Raw genomic sequence first — 14,159 nt, 5'->3', positions numbered from 1 at the left:
TAAAATATCTTGTAGTGCAAGGGTTTTTCAATTGCTTTGTGTTTATAGTTTCTTTCAAAATGATCAATGGAAAACGTAAGCAGTCAGAAATATATTTGATATGAATGCGATTAGAGTTTTGTGGCTTTATTTAATACATGTTGTGGAAAATTGTTTCCAACAGGGACTATTTAGCTATTTCCATGGTTTTGATAGACACATATGAAGATTTTCACCTCATTTGCTTAATTAGATCTCCCGACGATGATGCAGTTCCTTATCCATTTTCTGGGTATATGAATGCACCTAGCTATGTTATCTATCTTGCCTTCTTTGTTGTGTTGATATCCTAATAAATCTAGACTTCGAAATATGAACCAATGTTTCCTTGAATGTGTACATTTCCTTGAATATTGCAAGCACCATGTGCATTTACATATTAATCATCGGCTTCGATTGCATTATACCGTTCAACTATAATATGCATTTTATCTTATTTTGAAGCTTATGTTTTGTTGGATTATACCCATAACGATAAAAAAATTTTATCAAAGATTCTCGAACTCATAATATACATTTGACATAATTTCTGAGGGAGTAATTAGTACCTTAGTCTGTGGATTGGATCATGGTCTTACGCTTGTCATCTAATGGAGATTGGTCGTAGACTTTTGCAGTTGCTCCCCATTAGGGTAAATTTCCCAATGTTAACCAGTGGGCTCTCCATACTTCCTCCATATTCTCTAGATGAAGAGCTATGCTCTCGGCTCTGGTAGGGTTTTCCTTTCTTTTGCTACTATAGGCACTCATTGAAACTTTTTTTTTCACCAAGCAGCTTCTTATGGTGTCATTTTGCATCTAGCGATATTTATGGTAAGGCGGGGGGCCTATCAAGTTTATATATATAACTATCTATATATATATATATATATATATATAGTCATGCTTCTCTTCATAATTTTTGTTCTTTCCTTCATCTCTTTTGGCTCTTTTTTGGTTGTTCTTGCAATTTTCCTCCAAAGTTGTAGCAACTCGACAGGGTAAGCCTATGCTAACTTAGATAGGACACGTCATTGGTCGTGGAATCTCTGCTCAAAAAGGGTTAGAGTTAAAATGAATGGCTCATCTACTTTGTTTCCAATGAGATATATACATTGTTTGAGTTGTTCAAACAATGTATATATTGTTTAAGTGTTCCATAAGGACCATTTCCTAGGGTTGTTACCAATCCTTCGTTCCTTACAATAAGGAAGGTCATAGTTTTTTTCATGTTTTACCATGCAATTAATGTAAAGAGGCATTGTTTCCCCTGCATGCAATTTAAGTTTCTACCCACATATTTAAGGAGTTATATGTAGTTATATCATAAAGGGAAGAACTATTTTCAGTGTCAAGCAGTCTTTGTTTTATTTATTTTTTCTTTTTGTCACCTCACACTAGGGTTGTGCTAAGCAATGATACATTTGTCTCAGAATGAGACACTATCCCTTCCTTTTTTATTAATTATTTACTACATGATAACATCCTTAAGTTTTTTTTTTTAAAGAAAATAAAATGTAAATACAAAGGAACAATTCTCCTACATACATCTATAATTTCCAAACACTGTACAACTCCCTTTTAGTTTAATCACAGATTCTGAGTGTACAAATGTTTTAAAAACTATATATTCCGTATTTATTCTGGGCTTTGCCCTATTGCACCCTTCTTTTCTCATTTGTCATGTACTCTTTTTCCCCTATAGTTACCTAGTGTTTTCTCTTCCCACAACAACAATTTCAAGATACACAATACAAGCATCGACGCATTTAGTCACTAACAAACCATACATGCGCACCATCATTTTCTAGCTACATACACACATTAATTTTTTCATTTTTTTATTCTCTCTTAAGTCATATGCTTATATAATTATCTGAGAAACTAATTTTAGAGTGAAAAAAACCTTCTCGGCCTCCTGACTTCCCCCGATATTCTTCCCTTCATAGTAGTGTTTTCATAAACTAAAGATGTTTTCAATCTTCCAATCCTAACATTCAAGAGTTTTTGCACAAGTACCTATTTCCAACTAGGGTATTAGTGGTTGTTGTCTTTCTCTTCTAGAGTAGCCCTAATGAGGAGTGAGAATGATGACATTGATCTCCATCCAACATTAATCTTCTGAACTCCTTTAGTAATTGGTTGCCCATCCATTACCTCTATTGTTCCCCCTTTCTCTTCTTTCTTTGCGCTTGCGAGCCCTCTCACAAAGAAAAGAAAGATTTGGTGGAAGTGAGGAAATGCACCCTTTTTCTCTTTTTCTTAGGGCATAACTAGTTCATTAATTATTTTCTCATTAAAAGGGAAGACTTAACTCCCCAATGATCTTTTTCACATTTTGCCAATAAAAATATATATTTTTTCCATTTATTTTCCTAACATAAAAAATTCACACACATTAGTGACATAATAATTTCCTATAATATTAACACACATCTACATTACAATATTCCAAATTTGTCAATCAAAAATATGTATATATTTTTTAATTTGTTGAGATCTATTAAAGATTCTAGTCCTAAATCATAAAGTACTTGAGAAAAAATTAATTAATCATACATAACATAAAAAAATTACATTATATTATTTTAAACATGAAACTCATATTACCTTAAAAAAAGAAAACACCTTTTAACAATTCAACATCCTTGAAATTTACTATTTCATAAAATAATGTAACATTTTGTTATTTCCAATAAAAAAAAAATTTAAAAATCTAAACATTTAAAATAAAACTTGAAAACAAAATGATAATGACCTAAAATGCATAATATTTTGATGTATTATAGTGTATTAATTGTAGTGACAACATCCTTATAAAAAATTAATTAAAACAGAAATCTAAAAATTTAAAATAGAATTTAAACACAAAATGATAATAATGTGTATCACATATTATTTTAAATCCATGCTTGACTAAACATAATTGTATCATAATATATGAAGTACAGTGGCAACATCCTTATACATCCAAACTAGGCCAGTGGCATGATCATGCAATTCTTCAAATTCTGGTCTCTCCAATAAAAGACACATGCAAATCATCATGTAAATTTTGGTCTCCCCAATAAAAGATATCAGAAATCTACTTTGTTGCAATATTAAAAAATTGGAAATAACTTTAATATCCTGTTAAAAAATTTAAAACACATACTCAAATACAACTAATAATTAATAAGATAAATACACAAAATAAAAAAGGAAAAACATGTTAATTATTACTAGATAACAATGGTTATAACCATCTAAACATTCCAACATTAACATTAACATGCTTTTATATTTTTCCTGATAATAAAAAATTGATATAATTGTATGAAATAACACATAAAACAAAATAAAGAAGAATATAGTGCATTCCAAAATTCACTTTATGTACCGATCCAGCACAGAGTTGAGCCAAGGATTTCAATAAAAAGCTTGGAACCATCCCGAAACAGAGAAACTAATCTTTCTTTGTGGATTTGCCATAAAGTGACGGGTGAATGTGAGGGATGACACCTCCACCAGAGATGGTACCTTCAATCAAAGTATCAAGTTCTTCATCTCCTCTGATGGCCAGCTGCAAATTCCTTGGGCTGATACGTTTAACCTTCAGATCTTTACTGGAATTTCCTGCCAGTTCTAAAATCTCTGCAGTAATATACTCCAGAACACCTGCAGCATATACGGCTGCGGTAGCTCCTACTCTTACATTTGAAGATACTCTAGACTTCAACAAACGGTGGATCCGTCCAACTGGAAACTGCAAGAAGCAAAACATTTCAGAACACATATTACCGGAGCCCTTTGTCAGAGTATTTGAATTGTTGCAAAGCTTAAAAAAGTATATTTTTCTCATGGAAAAAACATGCTAAAATTATTCATTAAAATCAAGATTTTTGACATGAAAATTTATAGAAAATAAATACATACAAACCTAGTCTAGAAAGTTCGACATATTACAGGAATTGTGTGGAGTTCTTGCTCACAGAAGTATTTCAATTATTACATAGCTTCATTGAAGAAGTTTCATCATAAAAACAAACCTCTGGAATTACTTCACTTGAATCATCAAAATCGATAAATACAAATGCAAGTAAAAGAACTGAAAAACCTGTCCCACATAGTAACCGAGGGATGTATTCGGATTGCCACGCATGAAATTCTTCTTCCTTAGTGAATTACTACTGTAGGGGTTGTGATTTTCCTGCTTTATTTTTAAATTTTAAATTATATTTTACTTATTTATAATAATTTAATTTAGAATTATAACTTAGTTATGTTTTAATAATTTTGAATTTTGAATATAAATAATGGGAAATAATTTAATTTAGAATTATAATTTAGTCATGTTTTAATAATTTTCAATTTTTAATTTAAATACTAGGAAATGTATTATAAAATAAAATAAATGTATTGATGTTTATTTTCTGGGGCATATTTCTAATGTATATGATTATGTTAGTTGTTAGATATTAGATACTTATCTAATACAATATTTAATAAGTTGTTAGATATTTCTAGCTTTTCAAGGCACTTATCTAATGCAATGTTTAATAGTAACAAGGTGAGCTAAGCATTATGTGTTTCTAATTGATTTTGTCTATTGTGAGTTTAATATGGTAGGTTCTCAAAGCAACTATTGACAAAGTAGAAACAGCAAAATCAACAAAAGAGGAAAGATTTTCTCATAATGGACTTGTATGCGTGATTGGCTGAGGAGAATCCCAACCACACAATTAGTGTTTCAAAACTTGAGTCTCAAGTTTTGACAACACACATCCATAAAGAAATTGAGTAGGAGACTTCATGGTTACAAATCCATCTATAAAAGAATGTTGATGTGAGAAAAATCACAACTAAGAGGGAGATCGCTCAATTAATTTCTCTATATCTACTATTGTCTATAATGTTTTGGATGGTACTTTTTGATGATTCACGGGCACCCATTTCACCTATTGCAGAGATCAAGATATTGTGTTCCAGGTATAAAATAAAATTCTCCCTTGGCATTATTAGTTTTGGTAAAAGTAATGACTAAAGCTAAAAAAATGGACTATTATGGTTATGTTTTAGATGAAGCAACTAGGGTTTCCTAAAAAGAGAAATTTTGATATTGCAAAAATTTAAAAACTAGTCTCTACAAGTAATATAAACAAATCTTTGTAATACAAGCAAATAAGGATGATTTCTTCTACCAAGAACTATATATGAGTTGTAATGTATGTGAGTGAACACCTTCTTGTGAGAAGAAGAATGTTGAGAATTTATGGAGAATGGGTTCTAAAAGCATGATCAAACAACTCAATGGCCATAGAATTTAACTTGTAAAAATAAGAAAAAAAACACACACACACTAATGGAGCATTAGTTTATATAATGTCTTTCAATCTCCCCCTAAAGTGTGTTGGGTGTGTATCCAAGTTGTGACCATGCTTTGATACTACTTGTTGGGAATCATGATTTCCCTTAGACCAAAACCAGTAGGTGTTAGTCAAGTCAAGGATGGCACAGCCAAAAATAAGGATCCCCTAGAGGTGGTTAGTTCATATAGCTAAACACACTGGAGCATTAGTTTATCCAATGTCCAACAAAATCAAATTTAAATTTGATAATGGAAAGATTAATACAAAAAAAACCTACAACACTATGGAGCTAGCATATCAATACCGACTCGGTGAGGTTTCCTACTCAAAACAATCTTGTCCGCAATAACCAATTAATCACTCTTCGCACATGTTGTTCACCACAATCCCCAGGTTCGAGTTCGATAATTTCATTCTTTCAATTCTATTTTATGTACTATGTAGCAAATAACCTCAATGCCATGGATCTCATCAAGAGCTAAAGGCATTGAGGTTAACCTTGTGCATGGTCCTCAACTAGAGCGATCCTCCACCTTCCGGTAGAGTTGACCCCAGAGACGCTCTGAAAACTCTCTACTTAAAAGCCCTCCACTGCTGGCTTCAATTCGAAATCAATGTTGTGTGTCTACAAAAGGAGGACGTACCTTTTCACTTAATGGTTTTACCTTTTCACGATCCTATCACAGACCATTCTTCCACAACTCAAATGAACATAAAAGATGATAATAACTAGCAAGGAACAACCCAAGGAAAACATCAAAGCCAGCACATGTTAAGCTCCATTAAGTTTTGCACAATTGCTGCCTACAATTGTGGAATTTAAATTGCAGTCTTTCCTTAACTTATGGAAACCAACTGCAGTAGTTTCCTTAAGTTAAGAAAATCAACTACAATTACTAAATTTATAATTGGGAGCTACTAAAGTGGTCCATCACTTTGATTCAAGTTCTCTGCCTTGATTTGTGGGACATCTAACACATAGCTATTAGAAGCTTGATGGAAGCTCAGCTATATGTTCATCTGTTTGGTCCCCAAGCTCCTCTCTCAATCCCCTTCAGTTTTTTACACCATCTAGCTGAGATAGCAGAGCTTGGAAGTGCCTTCAGAATTTTGTATGTTTTTCTTTTGCTGGGATTGAAGCTAGAGTGCTGAAGAAGAAGCAAGTGGACTGTGGCCTGCATCAAAACATCACCAATGGCTGGAGGTAATTCGTATCCCTGAGCATTAAGTTTCAATGATTCTTTTCAGTTCTTTCCGCATGCAGAATCACTGTTGAAAATGTAGAATATCCAACATTTGGTATCAGAGCCTCTATTACCTCTACCTTGGTGTGCTCTCGCCGCCCTTTTGTCTTTCTGTGCACCCCAAGGGCGCCACAGTCGAGCTGCATGCGCTCCCAAGCCAAGCTGCATGCACTCCCAAGCCAAATGGTATATGACTTCATCGAATTTGTCATGCTGGAAACGGCAATACAGAGCACATTGAGTTTCATGGGCTTATCCAAACCCATAATAATTGTGTTTCATGGCGGTATCCTAGATGCAAATTTGAGGAAATCATATGATTTTGGTTTTTGGAATTACCTTTTCGTTTTTGTTTTAAAATTTTGAAACTCAAGGAAACTGGATAAGAACCTAAGGGTATGGATGGTGCCCCATCTTTCTTAAATAAATAAAGTGATCTTTAATATTATAGCTAGAGCTGCATTACGATTTCTTGGTATGAATTTATAAATAGACTGATGTATAAATAATGCAACGATTTAGTTTTTAAATGATGTAATTTTAATTGAGCTCTTTGTAGAATTAGGGTAACTCTTAATATATTTATGAAGTAGATTAGCCTAAAACTAAGCTGAACTTTTAGGTGTAGTGTTGATAAGATGCACATTTAACAGTGGGAAACGGTATGCAACGATACCGGTTTGTCCTGTTTAAATATTTGGAAAGGCAATGTATTTGCTTCCCTCGCAAACGTTTGCAGAGGAATGCAGGTAATAGGATTTGCCACATCAGTTTACAAACATAATTCTAAGTTGCCTAGTAATTACACCGCATTAAACAATGAAGACAATAATTACAAGAATGCAAGCTCTCTCATTATGAAGATCATAATTATCATGAAACAAGATAAAATAGTACAGGATGATTGTTGAATGTCACCAAACGTCCATGTAAACAACAGCATTTTTTTTTTAAACAATACATAATTAAGAGCCGTAGGGCATAAACAATACTTGAGAACCTCGAAAGCCTGTATATACAGTGGGTTGACGATATCTACATTGGTAGGTTGTCATAGATAGTGTGGTGTCCGCCCACACGCTGTTTAAGGATGTTGACTACCTGTCTAGAGACATTTTTTAATGCGCTGTTGTTTCGATAAGAAGAAGAGATAAAAAGCCCCAAGGGATAGCTCAAATGGTCGAGTTCCCGTTGCTAAGCACTTTCCCAGTTCGGAGGTCACGGGGTCAAATCTCCTCGACACCCTCGGGGTTAGGCCTAATATGGCCGACCGATAGATCCCTTCGGGTGGAATTGCCCCGCTTCTCTACGTGGACGTAGCGGCCACTCATTGAGTGCCCGTGAACCAAATTGAAAAAAAAAAGAAAAAAGAAGAAGAGATAAAAAATTATAATTTTCCTCTCGAGGAGGCTCAGCCTTAACACGCAGGAATAAAAATAAATTATAATTTTGTCGACAGTTCGATAACTTTTTAAATATTGTTTTTCTCATAACTTATCTATTTCAGTGATTCAGAAACTATAAACTATGAGACTTGCACATTGCAATAACGGTGATATTTTGATGTGCTATACATCCTAAACAATATAGGTGTTGAAACTTTCGAGATCAAAGCATGTAGGAATTTTGTGCCATAGTTATAATATCGTGCAAATATAAGAGATTACATTCGGCACTGTTCTTGGCATTTTCTTTAATGAATTTCAGTTTATGATGTTGTAAAATTATCCCAATTTGGAAAGTGGGATGCAACTTTAAAATTTAAATTTAATTTTATTTATCTTGTGAGCAAAATAGTTTGTTTGCTGGTCAATTTTTGTTGCTTTATAAACTTAAGGACGGAGCCTGAAGTCAAGCCAGCTAGCCTTCGAACTGCATTTGCTATGCAAATGCAAAGTAGATCAACGCTGCTTCAGTCAATCTCCGGGTTTAGTTTATAAATTGAACAATCAATTTGTAGTTATTTTCGGTAATGCTGACTGCTTTAACCTTAATTTTGATTTTGCTGGAAAATTATTACAGTTATATGGAGTTTATTAAAATGTCATTTTCACTTACTCCTTTCAGTAAACATTATTTTTCTCTCTGGTTAAGTTTTGTTTATGCAACAAAGCAATGTCTAGTGATCTATATGATTTTAATTAATTAGAGAATAGCCACAGCAACTTTAATTAAATAAAATTATATATTTTGATTGCTTATATCACATAAAGATTATTTAGACATTAAATTGTAATTAATTACACTGAATATAATAAATTTTATCCCACAGGAATTTTTATTGTATTTATGTAATTAATTAGGATAAAATTTCATAACCTACCCACAGGAGTTATGAATTAATAAGTTTTATCATAAAGTTTTATTGAATCTGTTTGAATTGAAAATTTAGCCCACAGGCAATTTTTATGTCATTTGATTCAATTCTTTTTAGCATGATTTACATTGGTAAAACATGAAAGTTTATTAAGCCTCAATTTTAACATAAGCATGTGATTCTTTATTTTGATGCAGCAGTACAACCTGCAAATTTCTCTGAAATTCGTTGTGACATTCCCGAACTTAAGGAAATAATCTCATTTGTTTGTTATGAATCTAATATGGTTAACGTTAATATTAACACATGGTGGATTGATTCTGGATCAACAATTCACATTTCGAATTCCTTGCAAGGTTTGCAAAACCTAAGGAAGCCAGTGGGAAGTGAGCAAAGCATCTTATCAGGAAACAAGATGGGCTCACATGTGGAAGCTATAGGAACATGTTATTTAACTTTAAGTAGTGGTTTTGTTTTGGAATTAGAAAAGACCTTTTATGTTCCAAGTTTTTCTAGAAACTTGATTTCAGTTTCAAGGCTTGTACCTTTTGGATATTCCTTAAACTTTTCAGAAAAATCTTTCAGTCTATTCTATAAATCTGATTATGTTGGGAATGGTATTTTGTCTAATGGTCTTTACTGCATTAATTTACAAAACAATGTCACTTATGATTCAATGCATGTTCACACTGGCACTAAAAGATGTGTTATTAATGAAGATTCCTCTAAATTATGGCACCGGAGACTAGGTCATATCTCCATAGATAGAATTAAAAGATTGGTAAATGAAGGAATACTTAGTACTCTAGATTTTACTGATTTTGAGACTTGTGTGGACTGCATAAAGGGAAAGCAGACCAACAAGTCAAACAAAGGTGCCAATAGGAGTTCAGACATATTAGAAATCATACATATTGATATATGTAGTCCAGACATGGACTCACATGGTCAGAGATACTTCATCTCCTTTATAGATGATTACTCACGATATATGTATCTCTACATGCTTCATAAAAAGAGCGAAGCATTAGATGCCTTTAAGATCTTTAAGGCTGAAGTAGAGAAACAATGCGGCAAGCAAATTAAGATCGAGAGATCAGATAGAGGTGGAGAATATTATGGTAGATACACAGAAGATGGACAAGCACCTGGGCCATTTGCTAAATTTCTTCAAGAACATGGGATTGTTGCCCAATACACCATGCCTAGATCACCCGACCAGAATGGTGTAGCAGAAAGAAGAAATCGAACATTATTGGACATGGTGCGGAGTATGCTTAGCAGCTCCAATCTTCCGAAATCCTTGTGGACTGAAGCACTTAAGACGGCAGTGTATACATTAAACCGAGTTCCAACCAAGGCAGTTCCTAAAACGCCATTTGAATTATGGAAAGGTTTGAAACCGAGTCTGCGACATATGCGTGTTTGGGGATGCCCGTTTGAAGTGAGAATTTATAATCCACAAGAGAAGAAGCTGGACCCAAGGACCATTAGTGGGTATTTCATTGGATATGCTGAAATGTCTAAAGGTTACATATTTTATTGTCAATCTCACAGCACTAGGATTGTGGAATCAAGAAATGCAAAGTTTCTTGAAAATGACTTGATTAGTGGGAGCGATCAAACCAGAAACATAGTTTCTAAGAAGGACCATTTAGAATCTCAACCTTCCACTTCAAGTGATAGATTGGTTATTGTTCATAGCACCCCTCAAGTACAAATTGGTGTTGAACAACCAATTGTTGAAGTTCCACAAGCTGCTGACGATATTCCAGTAGATCAAGGAGTTCAAGAGTTGCAAGGAACTTTTGAACAACAAGTTGAACCACATACTTCTCAGGAAGATGATGGTACAACATTAAGAAGATCTACTAGACCTAAGAGATCAGCAATTCCTAATGATTATGTTGTGTATCTACAAGAATCTGACTACAACATTGGAGCCGAAAATGATCCCGAATCATTTTCACAAGCCATGAGTTGCAAAGAATCAGAACTATGGTACAATGCCATGAAGGAAGAGATGAATTCCATAAAGAGTAACGAAGTCTGGGATCTTGCTGAGTTTCCTAATGGTGCAAAAGCCATTGGATGTAAATGGGTCTTTAAGACAAAGAAAGACTCATTGGGCAACATTGAGAGATACAAGGCAAGACTTGTTGCTAAGGGATTCACTCAGAAAGAAGGAATCGACTACAAGGAGACTTTTTCTCCTGTATCTAAGAAAGATTCCTTGCGCGTTATTATGGCATTAGTAGCCCATTTTGACTTGGAGTTGCATCAAATGGATGTGAAAACGGCTTTTCTTAATGGAGATCTAGAGGAGGAGGTTTACATGAAACAACCTGAAGGATTCCCCTCTAGTGATGGTGAGAAATTGGTTTGCAAGCTCAAGAAGTCATTATATGGTTTAAAACAAGCATCCCGCCAATGGTATTTGAAATTCCATAATGTAATTTCTTCTTTTGGTTTTGTAGAAAACATTATGGATCAATGTATATACCTGAAAGTTAGTGGGAGTAAAATTTGTTTTCTTGTTTTATATGTGGATGACCTTTTGCTAGCAACCAATGATAAGGGTTTGCTACATGAGGTGAAACAATTCCTCTCTAAAAATGTTGATATGAAGGATATGGGTGAGGCATCTTATGTCATTGGCATTAAGATCCATAGAGATAGATTTCGAGGCATCTTGGGTCTGTCACAGGAAACCTATATTAATAAAATTTTAGAGAGACTTCGGATGAAGGATTGTTCACCAAGTGTAGCTCCCATTGTGAAGGGTGATAGGTTCAATTTGAACCAATGCCCGAAGAACGACTTTGAAAGGGAACAAATGAAGAACATTCCATATGCTTCTGTTGTCGGAAGCCTAATGTATGCTCAAGTCTGCACAAGACCTGACATTGCATTTGTTGGGGGAATGTTGGGATGATATCAGAGTGATCCAGGTTTAGACCACTGGAGAGCTGCAAAGAAAGTAATGAGGTACCTTCAAGGAACCAAAGACTACATGCTTATGTATAGACGGACGGACAACTTGGAAGTAATTGGCTACTCAGATTCTGACTTTGCTGGATGTGTTGATTCATGCAAATCAACATCACGTTTTTATGATGGTCGGTGGAGCTGTATCATGGAGGAGTGCCAAGCAGACCTTGATTGCCACTTCCACTATGGAAGCCGAGTTCGTCTCCTGTTTTGAGGCTACTTTACATGGTGTATGGCTTAGGAATTTCATTTCTGGGCTTAGAATTATGGATTCTATATCTAAGCCATTGAGAATATATTGTGATAATTCAGCTGCTGTTTTTATGGCTAAAAACAATAAAAGTGGGAGTCGAAATAAACACATCGACATTAATTATTTAGCTATAAGGGAACGTGTTAAAGAAAATAAAGTGGTCATTGAGCACGTCAGCACTGAGTTAATGATCGCTGATCCTTTGACTAAGGGCATGCCACCGTTTAAATTCAAGGATCATGTATTGAATATGGGACTTGGTTCCATTATGTAGTTTCTCATTGTATGGACAATGTTATTTTAATGAAATTCTTAATTTTTGTGATGTTTTTTCTCATATTTATGTGCACTTTAAGTTTATTTGAGAAAATTCATTTAAGAAGGACCAAGAATAAACATAAGGTTTATTCATTAAGAAATTGTTGCCACATAAATTATAATAAGAATAAATGCATAGTAATACATGGAAGATAATACTCGTCATTAGAGGACTTATCGCCATGATTCATGTATCTATTACTTAATACAGATTATCAATGCCTTTTAAGTTGAGACATTAAGTTTGGAAGTATGGACCAAGTGGGAGAATGTTAAGCTCCATTAAGTTTTGCACAATTGCTGCCTACAATTGTGGAATTTAAATTGCAGTCTTTCCTTAACTTATGGAAACCAACTGCAGTAGTTTCCTTAAGTTAATAAAATCAACTGCAATTACTAAATTTATAATTGGGAGCTACTAAAGTGGTCCATCACTTTGATTCGAGTTCTCTGTCTTGATTTGTGGGACATCTAACACATAGCTATTAGAAAGTTGATGAAAGCTCAGCTATATGTTCATCTGTTTGGTCCCCAAGCTCCTCTCTCAATCCCCTTCGGTTTTTTACACCATCTAGCTGAGATAGCAGAGCTTGGAAGTGCCTTCAGAATTTTGTATGTTTTTCTTTTGCTTGGATTGAAGCTGGAGTGCTGAAGAAGAAGCAAGTGGACTGTGGCCTGCATCAAAACATCACCAATGGCTGGAGGTAATTCGTATCCCTGGGCATTAAGTTTCAACTATTCTTTTCAGTTCTTTTCGCATGCAGAATCACTGTTGAAAATGTAGAAGATCCAACAGCACAAACCAAAAGGATGTAGCTGAGAGGGTAAGTGTGGTCTACAATTGCTAGGGTTTCTGGAGGTAGGCGAGAAAGATATTTCTAAGAATTTTTTCTTAATTTTACATACAGCCATAAGCCATTAATGTCCATAGGATTTTAATGGTTCTTCATGTGTGTCCCGAAATGATATTTTAACAACCATTAACCAAAAGATCTAGACCATCCTAGAAATGTCATAAGAGGTTTCTGGAATATGAAACGGTTTTCAAAATTCATAAAATAAACAATATGGGTCTCACACAGTCCACCTGAAATTTGGTATTTAATAACAAATGAACCTAGGGCACGCGCATTTACACGGATCTCTCATTGAATAGTAAAGGTCACAGACATATATCATTTCAGAAGAATGAGCAACATAAACGTCGAAAAAATCAAAAGGAAACTACATTTGCTGTAATCATGTAACACAACTATTGAATGCAGTATCAATATTGGAAAACATTAGAACCTATAGGCCGGCACGTAACGAGCGAGAAACCGGATTTTTCCTCTCAGTTTTATCATTAGCCGCAGTGGTGGATTTTCCCTTCTGTGGGACGTTCGCACCTTTGACAGATTGATTGCCTTTCGGTAGGCCCTTGGCACCTTTCCCAGATTGATTCTCTCCCACAACCATTGTGTCTTCCTCGTATACACGCTTGGATAAGCAAGTAGATCTATAGACCTGCAAATGGCGTCTTTTTCTCAGAATACACTTTACATGGGTTACATGGGTTGCAAAAAAGAAAACAACTAAATAGAGCAATATAATCAAGTAGATCTATAAACCTGGGTTAGATGGGTATAAACGCTTTTATAATCAAGTAGATCTATAGAGCTGCAAATGGC

General features: G+C 34.5%; 1 pseudogene; it reads right to left on the bottom strand.

Annotated features, from left to right (window-relative positions):
• Positions 1-3,463: 3,463 nt before the first annotated feature.
• LOC149165063 (putative histone H2A variant 3 pseudogene) lies at positions 3,464-13,947 on the bottom strand (annotated as a pseudogene).
• Between the last annotated feature and the right edge of the window lie 212 nt (positions 13,948-14,159).

Source organism: Pinus tabuliformis, chromosome 5_1, assembly GCF_031772625.1.
Source record: "Pinus tabuliformis cultivar Carrire ecotype Pingquan chromosome 5_1, CPIR1, whole genome shotgun sequence".
NCBI classification, from domain to species: domain Eukaryota; kingdom Viridiplantae; phylum Streptophyta; class Pinopsida; order Pinales; family Pinaceae; genus Pinus; species Pinus tabuliformis.
This window is presented reverse-complemented; position numbering and strand designations above follow the sequence as displayed.